Below are 25693 nucleotides of genomic sequence, written 5' to 3'. Positions count from 1 at the left end.
AGAACATGGTGGCATAGAAAACTCCAGGAGCCCAGCCCAACACAAGAGGGATGGCATAAGAGACAATGTGCTTGTGAAACAGTGCACATGCATGTGCGTGCACACACACACACACAATCTTGAGGAGAGTTGTTAAACCACAGATTCTTGGGCTGCACCAACAGATATTCTGATTGGGTTGACAATCAAGTGTATTGAAACTCTGAAAAGTCTTCAAAGTTTTTTTTTATGGAGTGCTTCACGAATTTGCATGTCATCATTGCACAGGGACCATGCTAATCTTCTCTGTATTGTTCCAATTTTAGTATATGTGCTGCCAAAGCAAGCACAAAATATTCAAAAATGTATAGCAACCAAGTGAATGCAGAAAATAAAAATAACTGGAATTCAGTAGCAGAGTTTAATGGGATCACAACTAACCCCTGGCCCATTTCTCCTTCTCCAGGTCAACAGTGGTCTTGAAGACAGCAGCCTGGGTTCCCAGTGTGGGTTCCTGGTGCCAGATGGAGCTGAGCAGATCTTGCTCTCAAAGAATTCTTTTTCTTTTTCTCTCCTGTTGGGCAACTCCCCGAAGGATGAACAGAAATTTTGCATTTTTTCCCCCTACTTAAATCTGTCTCAGGGCAGAGAGTCATCAAGCTAGAGAGCATTTGATAAAAAATAAAATAAAAAGCTTTTAAAAGCCAATGAGTCAGCAGCTACCTCTGGGGCCAAAACAAACAAACAAACAAACAAACAAACAAACAAACAAAAATCAATTGAGGAAAGTAATAGATATGCAGAAAAGACTGGAAGGGAAAGATGGGAGTGAGATGCTCTGGGGAAGTAGGATTTTGGAAAGCTCCCATATTACTGGGAAAGTAGATAGCCTTGTAATTGACTAGTGAGGGGCACATGCTCACAAGGCACCCAAGAAGGTCCCTTGTTTACATCTCTGACTGTCAATACTACACAAACAAGAAGTAAAGGCAAAGGCAGAGTTGTAAACTGCCCAACTGACTGTTGAAGGCATGATCCCAACTTCCACAAAGCCTGGGTGAAAAGATTGGAAATCTTTTCTTTTTGGCTCAAGACATTTAAGGAAATCTCTGTGAAAACACTAGAATACCACTGAGTTAAAAGAACAGAGACTTCAGTGACCACACACAATAAAGAATACAGTCTGTACAAAATGGTTTAGAATATATAATTTTCAGTTACCACATTATAATATCAAAATGTCTAGTTTTCAACTTCAAAAAACATGAGTTACATATGTATGAAAGTATGACCCATTCACAGGAAAAGTAATGGATATAAATTGTTCCTAAAGAATGCCAAGCACTGGACTGACTTACTAGACAATGACTTTAAATCAACTGTCTTAAACATAGTCAAAGAGCTGAAGAAAACCATGGACAAATAACTAAAGAAAATCAGGAGAACTACATTTCACTAAATGGTGAAAATCAATACAGAGATAAAAACTGTGAAAAGGAACCAAATGAAATTCTGGAGCTGAAATGTACAGGAAGCAAAATAGAAGATTTGCTGGAGGGCTTTAAGAGCAGATTTCAGTATGCAGAATGCAGAGTCAGTAAATGCAAACATAAGTCAATTGAAATTGTCCCATTTGAGGAGCAGAAGGGAAAAAGTATGAAGAAAAATCAACAGAAGAGATATGAGAGGCAACATCAAGCATATGCATTTCAGGAGTCCCAAGAAGAGAGAAGAAAGAAGTGGGAAGAAAGAGTATTTGAAGAAATAAAGACTCTAAACTTCTGAAATTTTATTAAAAACAGGAATCTGGGTATCCAACATACTCAAACTTTTAGAACAGCATAAATTCGAAGATGTCCACACTGAGAGACATTATAATCAAACTGTCAAAAGCCAAAGACAAACACAGCACCTTGAAAACAAGAGAAGGGACTCACTGAGTACAAGGATCCTCCATGAGATTAACAGCCCAGTGTTCTTCAGAAACCCTGGAGTTCAGAAGACATTGGCAGGACAAACTTAAAGTGCAGGGAAAAAAAACCTGTCGACTGATAGTTGTATATCTGGCAAAAATCTCCTTCTGAAATAATGGAGAAATTCAGAGATTCGCAGGTAAAGAAAAGCTGATGACATTTGTCTCTACTAAACCTATTTTACAATTAATGCTAGAAGATTTTTAGTTCATGCTGAAGTAAAAGCATATTAGATAGCAACTTGAAGCCATATGAAACAAGAAAAGTACACAGCTAAAAGTAACTTCAGAGGTAAAAAGGAAAGTGAGTATTGGTGGGGGGCAGGGGGTGGTTTGTAATCCTCTAATGCTTTCTCTATTTAATGTAAAAGAAAATGCTCATCAACTGATAAAAAAAACATGTAACCTATTCTGCAATGGAATGTTATTTGACCATAAAAGGAATAATATACTGATACATGCTACAACTTGGGTGAACCTTGAAAACATGTCAAATGAAGGAAGTTGGTCACAGAAGGCCATTTATTGCATGGTTCAATTTGCATAAAATATTCAAAAGATGCAAATCGAGAGAGGCAGAAACTGGGTTAATGGTGGTGGGGGCTGGTGGCAGGGGTGGAAGGTGACTGCTTAACAGGTACAGAGTTTCCTTCCAGGGTGATGAAAATACATAACACTGTGAATCTACTAAATGTTACTGCATTGTACACTTAAATGGTTACAATGGTAAATTTTGTCTTTATCTGTATTTTATCACAATAAAAAAGAGGCTGGCAAATATATTCCAAGATTGCTTGGGAATCTGCCTGTCTGTCTTTTCCCCTTGGGATTTCATCTCCTATTCAGAGCTCACCCTTGCTCTTCTACAAGTAGAAAGCCTCCTTTCAGAACACAGTCCAAGATGAGGCAGGTTGAAACCCCAAAATGACTGTCTGTTTTGGATCTAAATGCTCAGATGCAACTCAGGGGCTAACTTCAGGGGCAGTTTCCAAATAAGCTGACTTACTCAGAGGGAAAATGTTTGGCTTTAATGTTAAGGAATTTATGTTTGCATTTCTAAAAAGGATCCTGCTTACCAGTGAATGTATGATTTTTGTCTCTGCAGGATGGAGTTCTCATCAGAGGAATGAAAGACATGACTGACCCAACCATCTGCCACCCCAGGAAGTAGTTAGACTTTACCCTTTGCCCATCCTTCAGTCATATTCCACTGGACGTGGATCCTCTACAAGTGTGAATGTTCCTGGGTCTCAGCTCTTCTGCTGTTGAGGTGTCTCCACTGTTGTGGCTCTTGCCTAGATGGGCTCTGCAGAAGGCTGAGTGTCTCCTAATTCTCGAGGCTGACATTCAATGAGTCCAGACCAAGCCTCAAAGTTCTCAGGTGCTCAGATTTTCATCTGAGAAATAAAAGAATCCATCTCCTTCTTTCAGGTGTAGTGGCAATTATATATAATTATATACAATTGTGTGTGTGTATATATATAATATATATACATATATGTGTATATATGTACATGTATACACACACACAATTATATATATACATATATATGTACTATATATGTATGTGTACTATATATGTATATATACATATATAATACATATTATATATTACATATATAATATGTAATATATGTGTGTATATACACACACACACAAGGCCACATATATGACAATCAGTAATCTATATATTGATGGTGTTCTTAGTGTTGCCTTTATTGCTCAGCTCAACTCTATAACCAAAAATTGGATCATGGATTGTGAAGGAAGAACTCATTTATTTTTTCTGGTGAAGTCCTCAGTAGGCATTTCTGTCCTTTGGGTTCAAATGAGAAAGTAGCTTTAGGCTGATGCAGGAAGAAGATCTGGACTACTACTGTTTTATTATTTTTATTATTATTATTATTACAGAGATAAGGTCTTACTATGTTGCCCAGGCTGGAGTGCAGTGACTATTCACAACTGTGATCATAGTGCACTGCATCCTTGAACTTCTGAGCTCTAGCGATGTTCCTGCCTCAGCCTCCTGAGTAGCTGGGACTACAGGTGCATGTCACCATGGCTGGCCTTATTTCATTGTTATTTTATTTCAAATGTTTTATTTTTAATGTTAAAATATATGTTTTTATATTACAAAAGTGAAACCCTATTTGATCACAGAAGACTTTAAAATGCACAGATAGATGGAAACATATCATGTAAGCCTTTCTTTAAAAACTCACTGCTATTATATTGTTGAACCTTTGTAGACTGCAGTGCAAATGGTGATCCCTGGAGCTGTCTTATGCAGTGGTGCTGATTTTTATTTTGTATGTATTTTTATATATGCTGAATTTTAGTTGCATTTATATGTTGTGAGTTATCTTAGATATTGCTTTTTAATGTATTATTATACAAGTAGTTTTCCATGTTATAAACTCTGCATAAAGTTTATACACTTTTACAAACCACATCCCATTTCAGATAAGAAGATATAACCCAGCTTCTTTTGGATCCACTTGCTTTCATTTTGTCTTGTAAATAATGTTTTGACAAGCATCTTTAGATAGAAAGATTCTTCTATGTTTGGAATTTAAAAAAAATTCATAGACAAGTGATAAATATTAGGTCACAGACTTTTAAACATTTCTAAATCTTTTCGTACACATTGTCAGATTGCTTCACTGAATCGTCATAATGATGTATTCCACCTCACCTTTCAGGACATGCTAGAACTTAAGGCTATTTACTGATCTGGATCACAGAGTGGTGTTGGGGGTAAATGTTGACTCTTACACAGGGTCTTGAGGGCAACCACCTTAGAGAAGACCATTTTCATAAGGCAAAGCTGGATTAACTTCACCAAATGTGACAAATAATTCTCAGCAGAATTTAGGAGTTCAGTGTCTTTAGCTTCATCAGGATCTGCTCAGATGTCCCCATTCCAATTTTCAGCATCCCTTTTTTTCCCAATCAATGCCTTCACTGAAAAAACATATTCTTTGAGTTTGGGATTTCTTTTGTGTTTTAATTTAGCCACCCACAGGATGAGACTCTGGGGCTTATTTTTCAGAAATAAAAATAATCTCCTGCAGCTACAGGAGATTAAGATTTCATTCAAAGGAATCGCAAAAACTTTTAGATTTATATGGCTCATGAGCTGAAAGTTTGCAGCCCTGAGTTCATCTTTTTCTTTCCCCATTTCAACCAGCACAATTGGTAACAATCAGCCAATCACCTTATACTTGCTAGTTTAACAAAGTCTTCTAAGGTCTCAAATATACGGTCACCCAGATCTTATAAGTATTTGATTAGGTCTATCTGATGATGATATTCTGAGTATTAGCACTCTCTGTACTATTGGAAATAGAGTCATTTGTGCCTTTAAATCTAAATAGATTATAGAACCAATTCAAGAACCCTCCCCCCATCACTGCACCAAAATTCAGTAAATTCATCCTTAAAACTCTGTACCAGTGTCCCTGTGCCCCAGAAAGCTAGGCTGGGCGTGGTCTGAGGCCTGACAGGCCAAGGACAGCTGGCCCATCTGGGGTGCGCTATGCACTGGTGAGTCAGCAGCCCACAATGCTTCTGGGTTTATGGGTGTAAGCCCATTCTGGAGTGGCACACACTAAGTCAGGCTCCAGCCACTGTTGAATAAAAGTGATAATATCTGGCATCTTGTTCTGTTCCAGTTCTTAGAGGAAAGACTTTTAAATATTCTCTGTTCAGTGTGATGTTAGCTGTGGGTTTGTTATATGTAGCCTTTATTATTTGAGTTATGTTTCTTCTATACCTAGTTTGTGGAGGGTTTTTATCATGGAGATGTTGAATTTCACCAAATGCCTTTTCAGCGCCTATTGAAATGATCATGCGGTTTTTGTTTTTGGTTCTGTTAATGTGATGAATCTTGTTTATTGATTTGCAAAATTGAAGCATCTTTGCATCCCTGGAATGAATCCCACTTGATATGGTGCATGATCTTTTTAATATGTTGTTGAGTTTGGTTTGCTGGTATTTTGTTGTAAATTTTTTGAATTTATGTTGGTCTGGGATATTGGCCTGTAGTTTTCTTTTTTTGTGTCCTTGTATGCTTTTGGTATCAGGGTAATCCTGGCCTCATAAAATGAGTTTGAAAGCATTCCCTCCTCTTCAAATTTTTCTGAATAGTTTGAGTAGAATTAGCATTAATTCTTTAAATGTTTGCTATAATTCAGCAGTGAAGCTATCAGGCTCTGGGCTTGTCTTTAATGAGAGAGATTTATTATGGTTTTGATTTCATTACTCATTATTGCTTTGTTTTCTATTTCTTCATGATTCAATCTTGTAGGTGGTGTACCTAACGAATGTATCCATTTCTTCGAGGTTTTTCAATTTGTTGGCATATAGTAGTTCATCATAGGCTCCATGCAAGCTTGCCCAACCCACAGGGAAGAGCTCCAAGGATAGCTTTGAATATGGCCCAAATTTGTAAACTTTTTTCAAAAAATATGAGGTTTTTTGTGATTTTTTTTTTTAGTTCATCACCTATCTTTAGTTTTAGTGTATTTTACAAATGGCCCAAGATAATTCTTCTTCTTTTAAAGTGACCCAGGGAAGCCAAAAGATTGGACACCACTGCTTTAATGAATTTTTGTATTTTTGTGGCTTCAGCTGGTTGTGTCTTCTTTTTCATTTCTGATTTTATTGATTTAGGTTTTCCCTCCACCTCTCTTTTTCCTTAGTCTAGCTAAAGGTTTGTCCATTTGGTTTCTCTTTTCAAAAAAACCAACTTTATATTTCCTTAATCTGCATTTTTAGTCTCAATTTTATTTCCTTCTGTTCTGATATTTATTATTTCTTTCCTTCTACTAAATTAGGGGTTGATTTGTTCTTATTTTTGTAGTTCCTTGTGGTGCATTGTCAAATTGTTTATTTGAAGTCATTCTGCTTTTTTGGTGTAGGTGTTTTTTTCTATAAACTTCCCTCTTAGTGCTGCCTATGCTGTATCCCGTAGAGTTGGTATGATGTATTTCCATTTTCGTTTGTTTTAAGAAATTTTACTTTTTTCTTAATTTCTTCCTTCACTTACTAGTCATTCAAGAGTATTTTATTTTTTCTTTTCTTTTCTTTTCTTTTCTTTTTTTGAGACGGAGTCTCACTCTGTCGTCCAGGCTGGAGTGGAGTGCAGTGGCATGCTCTCTGCTCACGGCAACCCCGCCTCCCAGGTTCAAGTGATTCTTCTGTCTCAGTCACCCTAGTAGCTGGGATTGCAGTTCCGCCGCACTACGCCGGCTAATTTTTGTGTTTTTAGTAGATGCGGGGTTTCACCATGTTGGTTAGGCTGGTCTAGAACTCCTGACCTCGTGATCCGCCTGCCTCCGCCTCCCAAAGTTCTAGGATTACAGGCATGAGCCACCGATTACTGGCCGAGCATCTTTGTTTAAGTTCCATGTGTTTGTGTACTGTGTGAGTTTTCTAGATGTGGACACAGAGAGGCCCGGGCCTGAGGCGCAGCTGGCCAGAAGCCTCGTGTCTGCCCCTCTTCCTTCACAGCCTCCTCCTCCCAGGGAAGCTCCGCGCCTGTCCTCAAAGCAGAGAATGGTTTCCTAACAGACCCCCACAGCGCCCGATTGGGCCATACTGCCCCGAGCTGGAAGATGGGGGCTCGTGGGGTCGCCAGGCACCAAGGGCAGCACCCGCGCGGACCCGGTCTCTCCTCCAGGCTCGGCTGGGCCTGGAGGGCGGCGGGCAGCTCGGCTATGAGGGAGGCCCCGGCCGGCGCTGTCCAACTCGGGCAGCCTTCCTGGCCCACCCGGGAGCTGCGTTTCAAGGCTTACCGGAGACGCCAGCCCGGATTCGGAGCGGAGGGTTTCTACGGCCGCGAACCCGTAGAGAAGCAGCTCCGGTTCCCTGAGCCCGGGGCCTCCGCTGGGCGGGAGCGCGCTCGGATCTCGCAGCCGCTACAGCCTCGCAGGTTCCTCCTTGACTACAAGCCTCGGACATCTAGTGGCTGCACTATTTAAGCTGAGGTTTCTCTACCTGGGCTGCGGTTTATGGTTTCATCTTGGTGTACTGAGAGGCTTCTTTCTTCTTCTCTGGAGGAGTCAGTGGTTAGAGTTGAATTCCGTGGTTAGAGCCCATCCGGTGGTTAGAAGATGACTCCGGTGTCCATCCCCAATCCGATCTGAGATCGCAGCCCTGTTCCCCGTCAGTCCAAGCTCCTCAGAAAGGTCTCGGTGGCTCCCTCCAGAGAAGGCTGGACCAAGTTGCCAAAGCGGCTGGGTCAAAAATGTTGCCTTGTCGTATGTTGCAGTGTCCATGATGAACCTGAACCTGGTGCCACCTGGTGTGGAGTTTGGAGGATAGCCAGGGTCCCACAGTGTGGAGAAGGGGGCACATGGTCAAACCAGACTGGGCAGAGCCCTGAGTATTTAGAAATATCGAGTTGGGATGGAAACCCTGAGCTGGGGGCTCTGGGTGCAAACTCCTTTCTGCATGACCTCCTGTCAAGTTAGGCTGCGGTTTCTCATCTGCAGGCACAGGTCACTGACTGCCCTTCAGCACCGCCCATCTGTCCATCTCTTCTCCTGACCCCAGTTCACTACAGGAGAGGGAACTGGGTGCCAGAGAGTGGGGAATCCAGGAGTCAGAGGGCTCACACCTGGGTAAAGGGTATTGAAAACAGGTTCCAGGGCTGACTGTTGATTCTACTACACCGGGTCTGTTTTTATTATGAAGTTTCCCTTCTTCTCCCTTTATTCACAATGATAAAGTGCAACAGGTTTTAAGGTCCTTAAAACATATGCAACCCATTTCACTCAGTAACTATACTGACCCTTTAGAGTCCATGCTCTAGTCAAGAATTATACCTCTCTCTCCTACCAGCTACCAGTGCTGGGTCTGGTCTACCCCGCCCACAATGTCACCTCTGCCCCACCCCAGCACCTTTCCCTATAATTTCCTCCTTTTTCTCTATGCTTTCCCATTATGTTTGCACTTGCTGTGAAATAAGGAATAAGTTGGTTGTGTCTTCCTGCCCTTAGGAGATTTCTCTCTCTGCGCTGAGAATCTCACTGGGCACCACCTCCTTCCTTGCCAGCAGATGTTCTGGGCTCAGTGAGCTCCAAAATACTGCATTGCTCTGCCAGATGCATTTTTTTCCTGTTTCCAGACAGGCTGGAAACTTGCAGAACAGTTCAGGGTCCTCGAGGTACCTCCTGGGTGCAAAAGGAGTAACCTGCCCCTATCTGCTTGGTGACAGGCATCATTTGGTCGGGATTCTCTGCAAAGCAGAGGGAACCTCAGATCACAGGGGAGGAGCTGCATGAGAGCCCTGGGCCCTCCCTGGCCTGGAGACTCCTTCCCTGGGTCTGATTTATGGACACCTTCTCTTTACTAGAAGCAGCAAAAGGCACAAGACATTTTCCTTCTGCAGTTCTCTCAAGACACTCTTTCTTACCCCTCGGCTTCCCAGGGCTCAGAGATGACCTCCCTGGAATGTAGTCATCTGGGGAAAAGTCTCAGCCTCTGTCCTCCCAGGAAGCGATCTGTACCTACCACACAGAGGGTTGCAGACACTTTGGAGCCAGCTATGGATAAAAAATGTCTAATTTTACCCATAATCAGTATAAATTTTATTACCCTTCTCTGCAATTGATAGAAGTAAAGAAAGTGTCAGGAGAGACAGAATCTCAACCACCCTTATCTAATTTTCATTTATGCACCATTACTTCCAGGAATGGAAGAAGGAACTCTTTTCTTCCCCTAGTGCATGAAGTAGATGCACCGTGCAATTCCAGAGCAATGTGGTGAGCTGGAAGACAGAATTCAATTAACTTAACAAAATGAAAATCCTCAGAGTGTCTTCTCTGACTACAATAATATTACAGTATATATCAATACAAAGAAGATACTTTGAAATCCAAATTATGTGGAATGAAACAACGTGTTTTTATGTAAATTAAGGGCCAAAGACAAAATCACCAGGGAAGTAAGAAAATATTTTGAGTTGAATAATCACGAAACAAGATACCCAAATCTGTGAGATGCAGCTGAAGCAGTGCTCTGAGGGAAACATGAAGCTTAAGTGCTTAAATTAGAAAGGAGGAAAGACCTAAAATCAGTTCCACCCTGGAAACTAGAAAAAGAAGAGCAAAATAATGCAAAAGTAAGTGAAAGAAGAAAATCCTAAAGAGAAGAAGTCAAATAAATAAAGTAGACATCAGCAGAGAAAACAGAGGCAAATTTGATTCTTCGTTAAACTGACAAACCTCTAGTTAGACTGATGAAGAATAAAAGAGAGGACAAAAATTACCAGTATCTGGAATGTAAAAAGGATTATTACCAAAGATTCTACTTCCATTAAAAGAATAATAAAATAATATTTATGTATTTTTTGCCAACTTCTATGACATGGACAAATGTACTGGAAATTAAAATAACCAAATTGAGAAAAGAAAAGAAGCATTGAAAAAAGTTACAGGCTCTTTTTATTCAAGGCTAACAGTGCAAAGATCTTTAATGAAAAATCACCAAAACAATCTTAGGCTACAAGGATAATTGAAAGTCAAAACCAAAACCAAACGAATTTTAAAAAAAGAAAAAAAAAAAAAAACCAATAGCATACCCAAATAACATATATAAGCAATACACAAAGATAACATTTATATTTAAATTTTTTTCCAAGTACATTAGTATCAGAAACATAAATCTTAAAAATGTTTAAGGTCTCTGAAATATAAGACACTGGAAACCAAGACAGACTGTGGAAAGTGTGTTTAGAGGACCGACGTACATATATCCCCTGTTCATGGAGAGCAAGATTGCACATAGTTAAAATGTGATACTCTCCAAATTAATCCAGAGATTCAAAAAAATACCAAACAAAATTCTAGGAGGCCTTTTGACAGAAATTAATGAACTGATGTAGTGTGTATATGAAAACACAAAAGATATAGAATAACTCATGCAATTTACTTAAACACATGTTTTTTAAGATAAGGGTTTTTGCTATGTAGCCCCAGACTGGCCTCCAACTCTTCCTGCCTCAGCCTTTGTCTCAGCTGAGACTACCAGTGTTATAATATACTGTACAATTTATGAAATGTATGAAAAGATGAACAAACTTATAAGAATCATTTTCACTAAAAAAGCTGAGATAATTTATTATGTAATAAATGTTCTTGCCGGGCGCTGTGGCTCACGCCTATAATCCCAGCACTTTGGGAGGCCAAGGCGGGTGGATCACGAGGTCAAGAGATCGAGACCATCCTGGTCAACAAGGTGAAACCCCATCTCTACTAAAAATACAAAACTTAGCTGGGCATGGTGGTGCGTGCCTGTAGTCCCAGCTACTCGGAGGCTGAGGCAGGAGAATTGCTTGAACTCAGAAGGTGGAGGTTGCGGTGAGCCGAGATCGTGCCATTGCACTCCAGTCTGGGTAACAACAGTAAAACTCCGTCTCAAAAATAAAATAAAATAAATGTTATTGAACAATTACACCTATTAATTACTTAAAATTTTTCTGCTTCCCATCCCTGCCATCTTGGGCTTAGTGGATTTCCCAAGAGAGGAATGCTTCCACCAAATAAGAACCTCAGCTGGCCATTTTATATTTCTATAAACGTAGTGGGATGAAGCTTCTAATTTCTCCACATTCTTCCTAATATTTGCTATTTTAAAAAAGTTATTACCATAGCCATATCATTGTAGTTTACTTTGCATTTCTGAAATGGCTAACGTTGCTGATCATATTTTCCTATCTTTCTTGGCTGTTTATGTCTCTTCTTTGAGGAAATGTCTGTACAAGTCCTTTGCCCATTTTGTGATTGGATTATTTGCCTATTACTATTGAAATGTAAAGATTTCTTTATGTATCTGAATACTAGCCCCTGATGTGTAATTGGCAAATATCTTCCTCCATTTTATGAATTGTCTTCTCACTGTACTGATAATGTCTTATCAGCACACAAGTTTTTAATGTGCTGAAGTTCAATTTTTTTCTACTTGAATCTGTAATCAGACCCAGGGCATGATCAGAAAATCAAGAATAGGAGATGTACAGGAGCTGGACCACCGCCCTCTCAGGTGGCTGGAGGTCTCTCCTCAGCAGAGTCCTTTTCCTCTGACCTATGACTGCTAGGAATCAGATCCCATCTCTAGAATCATCAAGGTGATGCGTCCTTTATCTTCACAAGTGCTTTACATTACAGAAAGTTTAGCATACAGGGACCACGAGCATGAGTCTTTGTGCTGTGTGTGTGTGTGTGTGTGTGTGTGTGTGCTTGGTGCATGTGTGGCACACTTTTTATTAAGGAGGACCAAAGTAACAAGAAAATGCAGACCCCATCCCTTACATACCAGAGCTGTTTCTCCTCTACATCGCAAGGGTAGCCACCACAGCTCCAGTGCCCACAACTCCAAAGAGAACCAGGCCAGCAGTGGTGCCCACAATGGGGAGGGTGGGCTGGAAGACTGCTCTGGGAAAGGAAGAGAAGGTGAGGGGCTCTAATCTCAGGGCCTCAGCCATGGCCCTCCTGAAGGTCTCCAGAACTGCTCCTGTTTTTCCTGAGAAGAGACTCCACCCCTCATCACCTGCTTACCCCATCTCAGGGTGAGGGGCCCGGCAGCCCCTTGTGCTGCACATGGCTTGTGAATCTCTACTCCTGTCTCTGTGGCTACTCTGACTGAGCAGTTGAATTTTAAATTTTCTTTAATTAATTTCAATAGCCACTTGTGACTAGTACCTATCATATCTAACAGTGCATACTAGAGTGTTCTTTTTAATCTCTCCAAAGATACACTTTGTGACATACAGATTGATATATATCAAAGTTACCTTCACAGGGGAGCCATGGATTTGTCTGTGGGTCTTAGATATAACATTAAAATACAGTATGCTCAAGAAAGTATAATGAATGTGTTTTGTTTTATTTTGTTTCTCAGACAAAATCTCACTCTGTTACCTAGGTTGGAGTGCAGTGGTGTGATTAGAGCTCACTGGGGTCCTGACTTCCTGGGTGCAGGTGATCCTCCCATCTCTGCCTCTTGAGTATCTGGGATTACAAGCATGAGCCACTGTGCCCAGGCTAATGTGTATTTTAACAACCATAGTGTACAGACATTAACCAGAACATGACATCACTTCAAAGTCTCAAGTTTTCATAAAGGCATATTCCTGTTGCCATCCCACATCTGCATTTCCTTGGAAACCTGGCATAATGTTATCTTTAACTTAGCGAACACTAAGGAGGCAAAAAGCCTTCACTTATTCCAAAAGAAAGTATTCATTGAATGCCACATATACCAAGTGATCTACAGACCCTGTGGACACATTTCCAGAATTATGAAACAAGGAATTTAAACCTTAGAATTCCATCACATTAGTATCCTTTACCTCCTTGCAACTGGAATAATTGTTTCCTTTCACCCTAAGATGACTCTTTTCTCATTGTCTCGCCTAGAAAAATTCTAGGTGAAAATATGTGTGAGGTTTTTACAATTATGAAGGATTTTCTAAACATAACCAAAGTGCAGAAAGCCATAAAGAATGATGATGATTGATTTGACTAATTACAAGTTTAAAAATCTGTCATTCACGAGCACATAAATATACAAATCCATTCCCTTAACCAGCCTCAAAGACATATAAGAAGTAAATAGACAAAGTAGTAATAATGTGTGAATACCCTTCAGCCAAAGACCACCGGGAGCACACCTTAGATGATGAAGTTGATTTGACTGCTCATTGTACTGAGGGAGAATTCACACCTTGGAGAACTCCCAGGTGTCTCAGTAAGAGCATGTTAGAATGAACCTATGATAAGATTTGGGCTTTGGTAGGTGTTTTGAATACCCAACAGATTTGGATGATTGAGGGATGACACAGAGAGGCCAATGCCACTAAAGGAAGAACTAATTACGCACAAATGCAGGAGCACAGAGCAAAAGGCAGGGCCACACGGGGCAGCACCAGGGCCGATCAGGTGGAGCAGGAGGGGAAGGTATGGGTGGAATCCTCTGTTGTGGTTTTGAAAGGAAGAAATGAGTAAGGTGGGGTAAGCAGTGTAGATGTTTTATTTGGTCCTAAAAAGGAATTAATCCTGATACATGTAACTACATGGATGAATCTTGAAAACATTCTGCTATGTGAAAGAAGTCCATTACAAAACACCATCCATTATATTATCCTATTTATATGAAATGTCCATAAAAACTAAATCTCTAGAGACAGAAAGTAGATTTCTTGTTGCCTAGGACTGAGGCAGTGTTAGAGGAAAGTGGAGACGACTGCTTGGGAATAAATGGGTATGGGTTTATGAAAATGTTCTAAAATTGATTGTGATGATGATATTAAAATCCACTGAGTTCAAATGGTTGAATAATGTATGTGAATTTTATCTCAAGAAAACCATTCTAATAAAAAGTGATGGCTCACATGAAATGAAGGAGAGATGCCAGACTGTCATGGTAGATTGTGGAGACAGAGATTGAAAAGCTCAGAGCACTGAGCAGTGAGCTTGCTGGCATAGACAGATGTGCTTTGTAGAAGTGGACAGCCCACCAGGTGACTATTTCTATGGAAGAGCCAAAGGGCTGTCTACTAAACAATAAGGAACGAGCAGGTGAACAGGGTATTAATCTCATTTTGTCTGTCGTTTGCAGGCTGGAACTGCCTCTAGGAGATGATATTGTAGAACCTGTCTCCCTAGCAGCAGAGGGAGCAGTAGAATCCCAGGAAGCCAGAGGCCAGGCAGCAGCAAGGCAGAAGCAAAGTGAGCCAAACTTCCAAGACTTAAAAGGTGCAAGAATTTGGTTCCATCATATAACAGTTTAATGCACTGATTTAGTTCTTGCAGTAATTGGACTGATAATTGCAGATGAAAACAGACTAATGCAGACTCACCCAATAAATAGTTGCAACTTCGGGCCAGGCATGGTGACTCATGTCTATAATCCCAGCACTTTGGAAGGCCAAGGCAGGCAGATCACCTGAGGTCAGGAGTTCGAGACCAGCCTGACCAACATGGAGAAACCCTGTCTCTACTAAAACTACAAAATTAGCCAGGCATGGTGGTGCACGCCTGTAATTCTAGCTACTTGGGAGGCTGAAGCAGGAGAATCGCTAGTACTCAGGGGGCTGAGGTTGCAGTGAGCCGAGATCATTCCATTAAACTTCAGTCTGGGCAACAAGAGTGAAACTCGATCTCAAAAAAATAAATAGTCGCAACTTTATTAACTGGTCTCAATATAATTTTTTTTTTTGAGACAGCGTCCCATTTCATCACCCAGTGGTAAGATCTTGGCTCACTGCAAACTCTGCCTCCAGGGGTCAAGTGATTCTCATGCCTCAGCCCCCTAAGTAGCTGGGACTACAGGTGCAAGTAACCACACTCAGTTAATTTTTGTATTTTTTGTAGAGAGAGTGTTTCACATATTGCCTAGGCTGGTTTCAAACTCCTGAGGTCAAGCGATCCACCTGACATGACCTCTCAAAGTGCTGGGATTAGAGGCATGAGCCACCTTGCCCAACCAGAATGTTATATTTTTAGTAGATCAGATTTATAGAGAGCCTTATTCATTGTATAAGACTATTGATCTGTCTAAATGCATTATTTTCAATACATATGAAAAAGAAGGCCAGAGGCTATTTATATTCACCAAAACCAAATAACTCTACATTTTAAATTTTATCCCCAGGATACATTACATATCCTGCTCGCTACTGTCATATAAAGGAACTGGCCCATCTGAATAGTTCTCAGAGCATCAGATTTGTTCACTGTGTTAACGATATATTAAAATTTGATGAGCAAGAACTGAAATATACTCTGCAAGTTTTCATAGTGCAAATGCATTCCAAAGTGTGGTGAACTATACAAAGATTCAAGTGTCTGCTACGTTGGTGAGGTTTTGAGGAATCCAGTGATCTGTGGCATCTCCTCAAAGGTATAAGAGGAAGGTCCTGTATGGTGGCTCAATCCTGTGATCCCAGCACTTTGGAAGGCCAAGCAGTCAGATCACTTGAGGTCAGGAGTTCGAGACCAGCCTGGCCAACATCGTGAAACCCTGTATCCACTAAAAATTCAAAAATTAGCTGGGGGTGGTGGCACCTACCTGTAATTCCAGCTACTCAGGAGGCTGACATGAAAGAATTGCTTCAACACAAGAGGTGAAGGTTGCAGTGAGCAGAGATCATGTCATTGCACTCCCATGGCAAAAGAGTGAGACCAAGTCTCAAAAATAAATAAATAAGACAAATTACCGGGTTGCCGGCAAGATAGCCAAATAGGGACAGCTTCAGTGTGCAACTCCCAAAGAGACAGATGCAGAAGGCAGTTGATCTCTGCAATTCAACTGAGGTACCTGGTTCATATCACTGGGATTGGTTGGACAGTGGATGCAGCCCAAGGAGCACGAGCCAAAGCAGGGTGGGGCATCGCCTCACCTGGGAAGTGTAAGGGGCCAGGGAACTCCCTCTCCAGCCAAGGGCAGCCATTAGGGACTGTCCCCTGCACTCCAGCCCAGATACTGTGCTTTTCCCATGGTCTTCACAACCTGCGGACCAGGAGATTCCCTCCGGTGCCTACAACACCAGGGCCCTGGGCTTCCGGCACAAAACTGGGTGGCTGTTTTGGAAGACACTGAGCTTACCACAGCAGATTTTTTTCTCATACCCCAGTGGTGCCTGGAACATCAGTGAGAAAGAACCATTCACTATTCTGGAAAGGGGGCTGAAGCCAAGGAGCCAAGTGATATGGCTCAGTGACTCCTGCCCCCACAAAGACCAGCAAGCTAAGATCCACTAGCTTAAATTCCTGTAGCCAACATAGCAGTCTGAACTCCACCTGAGACATTCAAGCTTGGTGGGGGAGGGAGGAGGGCATCCACCATGGCTGAGACTCCATTAGGTGGTTTTAACATCAGTGTAAACAAAGTCTCTGGGAAGTTCAAACTGGGTGGAGCCCAGAGTAGCTTAGGAAGGCCTCTGCAGGCAGACTATGTCACTAGACTCCCACCTCATGGGGCAGGGCATCTCTAAAAAAAGGCAGCAGCCCATCAGGGATTTATAAATAAAGCCTCCACTTTCCTGGGACAGAGCACTTGGGTACAGAAGGCTGTTGTGGGTACAGCTTCAGCAGACTTAAATGTCCCTACTTGACAGCTCTGAAAAGTACAGCAAATCCCTCAGCACAGTGTTCCAGCTTAAATAAGGGACAGATTGCCTCCTCAAGTGGCAGTACTGATCCCCGTGAATCCTGACTGTGAGACACCTCCCAGTAGGGGCCAACAGACACCTCACACAAGAGAGCTCTGGCTAGCATCTAGTGGGTGACCCTCTGGGACAAAGCTATCAGAGGTAGAAACAGGCAGCAATCTATGCTGTTCTGCAGCTCCCACTGTGATTTCCTGGCAAGCAGTGTCTGGAGTGGACCTCCAGCAAACTCCAGCAGACCTGCAGCAGAGGGGCCTGACTGTTAGCAGGCAAACCAACGAACAGAAAGAAATAGTCTCAACATCACCAGAAAGGACATCCACTCAGAGACCTGTTCCAAAGGTCACTGACTCAACGACCAAAGGTAGATAAATCCACAAAGATGGGAAGAAACCAGTGCAAAAAGACTGAAAATTCCAAAAACCAGAACACCTCTTCTCCTCAAGGGATCACGACTCCTCATCAGCAAAAGAATGAAACTAAACAGAGAATGAGTTTGACAAATTGACAGAAGTAGGCTTCAGAAGGTGAGTAATAACTAACTTCTCTGAGATAAAGGAGCATGTTTTAACCCAATGCAAGGAAACTAAGAACCTTGAAAAAAAAGGTTAGATGAAATGCTAAATAGAATAACAAGTTTAGAGGAGAACATAAACGACCTGATGGAGCTGAGAAAGATAGCAAGAGAACTTCGTGAAGCATACACAAGTTTCAATAGCCAAATCAATCAAGCAAAAGAAAGGATATCAGAGATTGAAGATAACTCAGTGAAATAAAGCAAGAGACAAGATTAAAAAAAAGAGCAAAAAGAAATGAACAAAGCCTCCAAGAAATATGGGATTACATGAAAAGACCAAATCTATGTTTGATCGGTGTACCTGAGAATGATGAAGAGAATGAAACCAAGTTGGAAAACTCACTTTAGGATATTATCCAGGAGAACTTCAACCTAGCAGGGAAAGCCAAGAGTCAAATTCAGGAAACACAGAGAACACCACAAAGATACTCATTGAGAAGAGCAACCCCAAGACACATAATCATCAGATTCACCAGTGTTGAAACGAAGGAAAAAATGCTAAGTGCAGCCAGAGAGAAAGGTCGGGTTACACACAAAGGGAAGCCCAGTAGACTCACAGCAGATCTCTTGGGAGAAACCCTATAAGCCAAAAGCAAATGGGGGGCAATATTCAACATTCTTGGAGAAAGGAATTTTCAAGCCAGAATTTCATATCCAGCCAAACTAAGCTTCGTAAGTGAAGGAGAAATAAAATCCTTTATGGACAAGCAAATGTTGAGAGATTTTGTCACCACTAGGCCTGCCTTACAAGAGCTCCTGAAGGAAGCAATAAACATGGAAAGAAACAACCAGTACCAGCCACTGCAAAAACATACCAAATTGGAAAGACCTTAGACACAATGAATAAATTGTATCAACTAACGGGCAAAATAACCAGCTAGCATCATAATGGTATGATCAAACTCACACATAACAATATTAACCTTAAATGGAAATGGACTAAATGTCCCAGTTAAAAGACACAGACTGGCAAATTGGATAGAGTCAACACCCATCAGTGTGCTGTATTCAGGAGACAATCTCAAGTGCAAACACACACATAGGCTCAAAATAAAGGGATGTAGGAATATTTACCAAGCAAATGGAAAGCAAAGAAAAAAAGCAGGGTTTGCAATCCTAGTCTCTGATAAAACAGACTTTAAACCAACAAAGATCAAAAGTGATGAAGAAAGGCATTATATAATGGTAAAGGGATCAATGCAACAAGAAGACCTAACTATCCTGAATATATACGCACCCAATACAGGAGTACCCAGATTCATAAAGCAACTTCTTAGAGACCTACAAAGAGACTTAGACTCCCATACATTAATAGTGGGATAGTTTAACACCACATTGTCAATATTAGACAGATCAACAAGACAGAAAATTAATAAGGATATCCAGGGCTTGAACTCAGATCTGGACCAAGCGGACCTCATAGACATCTACAGAACTCTCCACCCCAAATCCCCAGAATATACATTCATCTCAGAACCACATCACACTTGTTCTAAAATAGACCACATAATTGGAAAAAACACTCCTCAGCAAATGCAAAATAACAGAAATCATAACAGTCTCTCAGACCACAGCGCAATCAAATTAGAACTCAGGATTAAAAAACCCACTCAAAACCACACAACTACATGGAAACTGAACAACCTGCTCCTGAATGACTACTGGACAAATAATGAAATGAAGGCAGAAATAAAGATGTTCCTGAAACTAATGGGAACAAAGACACAATGTACCAAAACCTCAGGACACATTTAAAGCAGTGTTTAGAGGGAAATTCATAGCACTAAATGCCCACAAGAGAAAGGAGGAAATATCTAAAATTGACACCCTAATGTCACAATTAAAACAACTAGAGGAGCAAGAACAAACAAATTCAAAAGCTAGCAGAAGACAAGAAATAACTAAGATCAGAGCAGAAGTGAAGGAAGTAGAGACAGGAAAAACTCTTCAAACAAGCAATGAATCCAGGAACTGGTTTTTTGAAAAAAATCAACAAAATAGATAGACCACTAGCCAGACTAATAAAGAAGAAGAGAGATAAGAATCAAATAGATGCAATAAAAATGATAAAGGGGATATTACCACTGATCCCACAGAAATACAAATTACGATCAGAGAATAGTATAAACACCTCTATGTAAATAAGCCAGAAAATTTAGAAGAAATAGATTAATTCCTGGTCACTTACACACTCCCAAGACTAAACCAGGAAGAAGTCGACCTGAATAGACCAATAAGAAGGTCTGAAATCGGCCGGGCATGGTGGCTCACACCTATAATCCCAGCACTTTGAGAGGCCAAGGCAGGTGGATCACGAGGTCAAGAGATCGAGACCATCCTGGTCAACAAGGTAAAACCCCGTCTCTACGAAAAATACAAAAATTAGCTGGGCATGGTGGTGCATGCCTGTAGTCCCAGCTACTTGGGAGGCTGAGGGTGGAGAATTGCTTGAACCCAGAAGGCGGAGGTTGTGGTGAGCTGAGATTGTGCCATTGCACTCCAGTCTGGGTAACAACAGCGAAACTCCGTCTCAAAAAAAAGGTCTGAAATCAAGACAGCGATTCATAGCTTACCAACCAAAAAAGTCCAGGACCAGATGAGTTCGAAGCTAAATTCAACCAGGAGTAAAAAGGGAGCTAGTACCATTCCTTCTGCAACTATGCCAAACAATAGAAAAAGAGAATACTCCCTAACTCATTTTGAGGCCAACATCATCTTGATACCAAAAACTGGCAGAGACACAAGTAAAAAAAGACATTTCAGGCCAATATGCCTGATGAATATCGATGGGAAAATCCTCCATAAAATACTGGCAAACCGAATCCAACAGCACATCCAAAAGCTTATCCATCAAGATCGTCAGCTTCATACACAGGCTGCAAGGCTGGTTCAACACACGCAAATCAATAAAAGTAATCCATCACATAACCAGAAGCAAAGAGAAAAACCACATGATTGATGCAGAGAAGGCCTTCGACAAAATTCAACAGCCCTTTATGCTAAAAACTGTCAATAAACTGTGTATTGATGGAATGTATCTCAAAATAATTAGAGGTATTTCTGACAAACCCACAGTCAATATCATACTGAATGGGGAAAAACTGAAAGCATTCCCTTTGAAAACTGACACAAGACAAGGATGACCTCTCTCACCACTTCTATTCAACATGGTATTGGAAGTTCTGGCCAGGGCAATTAGGCAAGAAAAAGAAATAAAGGGTATTCAATTAGGAAAAGAGGAAGTCAAATTGTCTCTATTTGCAGATGACATGATTGTATATTTAGAAGACCCCATCATCGGGATTCCTTCTCTGGGTACCCTCCCATGACAGTGTGGGAGCTGTCTTTCTTTTTCTCTTTCTCTCTGTCTAATAAATTGCTTTTCTGCAACAACAACAAAAAAAAAAAAAAAGAAGAAGAAAAAGAAAACCCCATCGTCTCAGCCCAAAATCTTCTTAAGATGATAAGCAACTTCAGTAAAGTCTCAGGATACAAAATCTATGTGCAAAAATCACAAGCATTGCTATACACCAAAAACAGACAAACAGCCAAATCATGAGTGAACTTCAAGGAGAACTACAAACCACTGTCAAGGAAATAAGAGAGGACACAAACAGAGGGAAAAACACTCCATGCTCATGGTTAGGGAAAGAATCAATATCATGAAAATGGCCATACTGCCCAAAGTAATTTATACATTCAATGCTATCCCTATCAAGCTACCATTGACCTTTTTCCACAGAATTGGGGGAGGGGGCCTTATATACTATATGGAACCAAAAAAGGGCATGCATAGCCAAGACAATCCTAAGAAAAACAAAAAGCTGAAGGCATCACACTGACTTCAAACTATGCTACAAAGCTACAGTAATCAAAACAGCATGGTACTGGTACCAAAACAGAGATATAGACTTGTGGAACAGAATGGAGGCCTCAGAAGTAACACCACACATCTACAACCAACTGATCTTTGACAAACCTGACAAAAACAAGCAATGGGGAAAGGATTCCCTATTTAATAAATTGTGTTAGGAAAACTGGCTAGCCATATGCAGAAAGATGAAACTGAATTCCTTCCTTACACTTTATACAAAAATTAACTCCACATGGGTTAAAGGTTTAAACATAAGACCTACTACCATAAAAACACTAGAAGAAAACCTAGTGTCCCTGTCCACACTTGCTTCCTCACAGCTTCTCCATCCCCACCAGCAACAAACTCAGCACAGCAAACACGTGGATTCTGGAAGGTTCTCAGGTCTTTATTTTCTCTCTCGAATTTTAGGAATTGACTTATTTAATTAACTCATCAACCTCTCGTGGCAAATATTTGAGGAAACACATTTATATTCAGATTCTGTTTTCAGTAGGGAAGTAAGAGGTTGCAGCTCAGTGCACCATGAAGCTGAGACACAGATGGAGATGCTCAGCCCCACCTCTCTGGAACAGGAAAGATGACTGGGGAGGGAACACAGGTCAGCATGGGGACAGGGGTCACGGTGGACATGGGATGGGCTGTCTCTCCACCTCCTCACATTATGCTAACAGGGACACAGACACATTCAGATGCCTTAGTAGAAAGAGACGCCAGAGGCTCTTGAAGTCACAAAGGGGAGGCGTGAAGAAATCCCGCATCTCAGTCCCACACAAGGCAGCCGTCTCAGGCTATGAAAACAATAGGTGTGGTCAAATTCAGGTCAGTCATGGTAAGTGATGACACTCTGAACTGCCCACCACACACTAGAAATGTCCCAATAAAAGAATCCTCACTACACAGTCCTTTCCCTGCTGCCCCACCCCGTACCCACTTCAGACCCTCAAAATCTCACCTTTACAAGCCGTGAGAGACACATCAGAGTCCTGGGCACTGTCGCTGCCTAGGACCTGTCAGAGCCCGCAGGAGATGTGGGACAGGAGGAATTTTGGGGTGGGTGAGCTCCTCCACACCCCCACCCCCATCACGTACACGCAGCCTGAGAGTAGCTCCCTCTTTTTCCAGCTGTGGGAAGAAAATGTCCTGTGAGGGGACAGGGAAGAGGCAGGGCCATGAGATCTTAGAGGAGCTTCCTAGACTTGGAGGCTCCAAGAAACTTTCCTCCAAAAAAAGTTTCTAGCCATAGTGACTACAGACCCAGGGCAGAATCAGGAAACTCGAGGAAAGCAGACGTGGGTTCTGGAGCAACCGCCCTCCTAAGGTCTGTCCTTAGCAGGGAACTTCCCCTGACTCATGAATGCTGAAATCAGGACCCCAACACCACAGTCATCAAGGGGTGATACATCTGTCCTTCATTGTCACATGTGCTTCACAAAACAGTAAGTACTGGCAAACAGGGCCCCAGGCTGGGTTGGCCCATGTGTGGATGGTGCTTTCCACTAATGAGGCAGGGAACACTTCTACCTGGGGCTTGAAACCCTGAGTGGGACAAGAAAACCCAGACCCCACCCCTCACCGTTTCCCTACCTGAGCTCTTCCTCCTCCACATCATAGCAGTCACCACAGCTCCGATGACCACAGCTCCAAAGAAAACCAAGTCAGCAACGATGCCCACGATGGGGATGGTGAGCTGGGAAGACGGCTCTGGGAAAGGAGGGGAACATGAAGGGCCCTGACCCCCAGGTCTCAGCCCTGACCCTGCTGAAAGGCTCCAGATGGGCTCCTGCTTTCCCTGAGAAGAGATGTGACACCTCACCCCCCTCTTACCCCATCCCCCTCCTTACCCCATCTCAGGGTGAGGGGTTTGGGCAGCCCCTTGTGCTGCACATGGCACATGTATCCCTGCTCTTCTCCAGAAGGCACCACCACAGCTGTCCACTTCTGGAAGGTTCCATCCCCTGCTGGCCTGGTCTCCACAAGCTCGGCGTCCTGAGTTTGGTCCTCCCCATCCTTCTGCCAGGTCAGTGTGATCTCCACAGGGTAGAAGCCTAGGGTCCAGCACCTCAGGGTGGCCTCATGATCAGAGACAGGGTGGTGGGTCACATGCGTCTTTGGGGGGTCTGACAGGAAGGGTCAGAACATTCAGGCACTTGGCATCTCTCATGGAATACCCATGAGACCACAGCAGCACCCATGTGACCATCTGAGAATGGACAGGACACCTGGGGTGGGGAAGGGACCACAGAACCCAGACACTGGCCTGGACACAGGCACCTGGGATAATCTCCTATTCCTTGGAAAGTTATAGTCTCTGAGAATGAAACAGTGACTTCTGGTCCTGACCTGAGTGGAGGCCGAGGGACTCAGAAAAGCTAGAATCAGACCATAAAACGCATTGAGTGTGAGGCAGAGAACAAGGCCTGAGTGAAGAAATCACGGTGCCCCAAGGGTGCTGCAGGGGTCAAAGTGGACCCCTGATCAGTATTCCAGGGACTGTCTTCCCCTTCATTTCCTCAGAGACGTCATCCCTTAATTATCCTAGAGAGCGGAGGGGCCCTGAGAGGAAACTCAGGAAAACTCATGCCATTCTCCATTCAAGGGAGGGCGATATTCTAGCACTGATCCCATTTTCCTCCCCTCCCCATGGGAGGCCATCCTGGGAGATCTACGGGAGATGGGGACGGCTCCCCACTGTCCCTAGTACCCGTATGCTGCAGTCTCCTTCCCCTTGGCCAGGTATCTGCGGAGCCACTTCAGGCATGTGCCCTCCAGGTAGGCCCTGAGCCCCTTTGCCTCATGGACGGCCTACAACTTGCGCTGGGTAATCTGAGCAGCCGTGTCAGCCGCTGTCCAAGAGCGCAGGTCCTCGTTCAGGGCGATGTAATCCTTGTCGTCATAGGCATGTTGGTAATACCCGCGGAAGAGGCGCCCATCAGGCCCCAGGTCGCAGCCATAGGTCGTCTGGAGGGTGTGAGACCCTGGCCCCAACCCCGCAGTCAGACCCATCCACCAAGCCCCGCCCCCGCCCAGACCAAGCTGCAGGGATTTGGGCCTAAACTGAAAAGGAAACTGGGTAAAGGCGTCTGGGGCTCTCTAGGGTCAAGGGTCTGGGCGGGTCCTGTAGCCTCAGTGTGGATCTTGACCCGGAGACCCGGGCGACGCGGACCGTCCGTGGGGGATGAGGAGGGCCGTGATCTGCGCCCGGGGCCGGGGTCACTCACCGGCCTCGCTCTGGTTGTAGTAGCCACGCAGGGTCCGCAGGTTCCCCCGGTGAGTCTGCGCGCTGGCCCTGAGGGTCAGTGTCTCACGGTCCCAATACTCCGGCCCTTCCTGCTCCATCCACGGCGCCCGCGGCTCCTCTCTCCCACTCGCAGCGTCGCTGTCGAACCGCACGAACTGCGTGTCGTCCACGTAGCCCGCAGAGATGAAGCGGGGCTCCCCGCGGCCGGGCCGGGACACGGCAGTGCAGAAATACCTCATGGAGTGGGAGCCTGGGGCAAGGAGGGGCTGAGACCTGCCCGACCTTCCTCCCATTGGATCCCGGGGTCCTGCGCCCCAGCCGGGCGGTCCCCTCGCTCCTCCCCGCAGAGGCCGTTTTCCTCCCGACCCCGCACTCACCCGCCCAGGTCTTAGTCAGGACAAGGGCCCCCGAGAGCAGCAGAAGGAGGATTCGGGGCGCCATGACCCCATCCTCGGCGTCTGGGGAGAATCTTGAGTCCAGGTAGGTGTCTGGGAGCTTCAGAACCGGGACCTCGGCGACGCTGATTGGCTTAGCTAGAAACCCGTCACCCAATGGGAGTGAGAACTGGGGATGCGTCATGAGTATCCAGGAAGAAAGACCTGACAGGTTGGGAGAAGTGAAATTCAGGGGAGTGGGGAATCCCCAACACTGCACTTTCCCCAATACCGACAGGGCCCTAGGCGCCTGAGACCCCGAGAGTCACGCCCGGGAACTAGGACTTTGTCCTGATCCCTCTTCTCCGACACCAAGCCTCTTTGTCACACTGTCTGCCTGAGTCCTGGCCAACGATCTGTCTGTGGAAACCAGAGAGAGAAACCCAGGCTGCGCCCAGCCTCTTTCCCTTCATTTCTCCTCCTGGAATCCCCGTCCCTGAA

The 25693-nt window shown here is 43.3% G+C and overlaps 1 non-coding gene and 1 pseudogene across 2 annotated transcripts; both read right to left on the bottom strand.

Moving 5' to 3' along the window:
- Positions 1-222: 222 nt before the first annotated feature.
- LOC118153267 (U6 spliceosomal RNA) lies at positions 223-329 on the bottom strand. The gene has a single exon (XR_004742524.2). It is a non-coding gene; the product is annotated as a U6 spliceosomal RNA (small nuclear RNA).
- Positions 330-10384: 10055 nt separating this feature from the next.
- On the bottom strand, positions 10385-25471 carry LOC144582086 (HLA class I histocompatibility antigen, B alpha chain-like; annotated as a pseudogene). Its single transcript, XR_013533943.1, has 8 exons — positions 25196-25471; positions 24799-25068; positions 24282-24555; positions 23422-23697; positions 23165-23281; positions 22533-22720; positions 12272-12390; positions 10385-11372 (listed from the first exon to the last, which is right to left on the bottom strand). The product of XR_013533943.1 is annotated as an HLA class I histocompatibility antigen, B alpha chain-like (transcript).
- Between the last annotated feature and the right edge of the window lie 222 nt (positions 25472-25693).

The sequence above is a fragment of the Callithrix jacchus genome, chromosome 4 (assembly GCF_049354715.1).
Source record: "Callithrix jacchus isolate 240 chromosome 4, calJac240_pri, whole genome shotgun sequence".
Classification (NCBI taxonomy): Eukaryota; Metazoa; Chordata; class Mammalia; order Primates; family Cebidae; genus Callithrix; species Callithrix jacchus.
This window is presented reverse-complemented; position numbering and strand designations above follow the sequence as displayed.